The 2159-nt window shown below is 48.9% G+C and overlaps 1 pseudogene; it reads right to left on the bottom strand.

The window, feature by feature from the left end:
• Positions 1–383: 383 nt before the first annotated feature.
• Positions 384–1006, bottom strand: LOC136404072 (coiled-coil-helix-coiled-coil-helix domain-containing protein 2 pseudogene; annotated as a pseudogene).
• Positions 1007–2159: the final 1153 nt, after the last annotated feature.

Here is a 2159-nt window from a genome sequence, read left to right as displayed (position 1 = left end):
TAACAAAGGGGAAACAATAGTAACTTTATAGTGATGAAATCCGAGGCCACTACCTTAACCAACGATTAAAGTTAACATCACCTACAGTGGAGTAAATCAATGCAATGCGTTTCTGATCTCGTACACTGTGAAGGTCACAGCACCCTTCAGGGTCCTTCTGCCCAAAATACATAAACCTAAATCTAATCACAATAAAATATCATAATAACTGAATTGAGGGAAATTTTACTTAATGATTGACTTGTACTATATTTTTTTGGAAGAAAATCACTTTATTCTAATTGATTCCTGAACAGTAACATCACAAAAGCTGGTTTAAGGAGGCCACACAAATATTTGCCCAGCCCCAAGCTCAATACCATCTCAACGAACTTCTATACAGTAAGAACACCCTCTTCCATTGCAATTCTGAGGCAAGGAAACTATTAAAGATAGACGAGAGGTTTAACTGGTAGTTTTATATTTTCACTATCAGTTATATTTTTACACTAAATTAACTTTGGCAGTGAGAAATGATTTTCCATTTTTGCAGTATGAACTTCTTGATTAGGCTAATCCATTTGCAAATCTGCACTGTTTCAACACCTTGCTGCGACCCTCAGTAAGGTCACCCTGGTTCTGGGCAAACTCCACAAACTGTTTCATCTCATAGTGGCACGGGCCAAGCTGCTGCTGCTGTTGGTATGCCGGCTGAGTTCCCTGAGGCTCCTGGTAAGTGATGTCAGGCCTGTGGGCTCAGCATTACTTCCTCTGCTGGAGCCACCTATGATGGCACGATCTAGCGTGTGGCAACAGCAGAGCCCACAGCCATACCAGCTGCAGTGGTTGTCATCTGGGCCATGAGACCTGGTTGCCAGGGTGCAGCAGCAAATGAGCCAACGGCAGATGGTGGAGCCGGTGCTGGCGTCTGCGCTGCTGATGCTGGCCTGGGTGCAGCTCTCCTCTGAGGTGCCCGGCTGTTCGGAGGGGCCATGCGGGAAGCACGCCTTTTGCTTCCACGTGGCATCACAACTGCACGGCTGCAGGGTCTATAAGTGCTGTCTTGTACTATTTTCTTTTCACTTATTTTTATTTATTGATTTGACAGAGAAATAAAGAAGAGAGAGAAGAAGGGGGAGAGAAAGAGAGAGACAGTCCCTAGCTGGTTGGCTCAGTGGTTTAGCATTGACCAGGCATATGGATGTCCCAGGTTCAATTTCTTGCCAGAGCACAAAGGAGAAGCAACCATCTGCTTCTCCTCTCCCTTACCCTTTTCTCTCTCTCTTCTCCTCCCACAGCCAGGGCTCAATTGATTCGAGCACATGGGACCAGGGCGCTGAGGATAGCTCCATGGAGAAATATAAAAAATAGCTCAGTTGCGATCATGGGCCCAGATGGGCAGAGCATCAGCCCTAAATGGGGGAGTGCCGGGTGGATCCCAGTCCGGGCACATGTGAGAGTCTGTCTCTATCTCTCTTCCTCTCACTTGGAAAAAGATAGGGGGAGGCCCTGGCCGGTTGGCTCAGTGGTAGAGCGTCGGCCTGGCGTGCAGAAGTCCCGGGTTCGATTCCCGGCCAGGGCACACAGGAGAAGCGCCCATCTGCTTCTCCACCCCTCCCCCTCTCCTTCCTCTCTGTCTCTCTCTTCCCCTCCTGCAGCCGAGGCTCCATTGGAGCAAAGATGGCCCGGGCGCTGGGGATGGCTCCTTGGCCTCTGCCCCAGGCACTAAAGTGGCTCTGGTCGCAACAGAGCCACGCCCCGGAGGGGCAGAGCATCGCCCCCTGGTGGGCAGAGCGTCGCCCCCTGGTGGGCGTGCCCGGTGGATCCCTGTCGGGCGCATGCGGGAGTCTGTCTGACTGTCTCTCCCAGTTTCTAGCTTCAGAAAAATACAAAAAAAAAAAAAGATATGGGGGGGAAAAGAGAGACAGACAGACAGACAGAGAGAAACATGGATTTGTTGTTCCATTTATTCTTGCATTCATCGGTTGATTCTTGTATGTGCCCTGACTCTGATTGAACCCACAACAATGGTGTATTGGGAGGACGCACTAACCAAGTAAGCTACTCAGCTAGGGCGTAACCTGTAATATTTTATTATTTTTTTAAAGATTTTTTATTTATTGATTTTGCAGAGGGGCAAGGGAGTGAGAAGCATCAACTCATTTGCTCCTGCACCCCCA

The sequence above is a fragment of the Saccopteryx leptura genome, chromosome 4 (assembly GCF_036850995.1).
Source record: "Saccopteryx leptura isolate mSacLep1 chromosome 4, mSacLep1_pri_phased_curated, whole genome shotgun sequence".
Taxonomy (NCBI): domain Eukaryota; kingdom Metazoa; phylum Chordata; class Mammalia; order Chiroptera; family Emballonuridae; genus Saccopteryx; species Saccopteryx leptura.
Note: the sequence above shows the minus strand (reverse complement) of the source record. Positions and strands in the feature narration are given on the sequence as shown.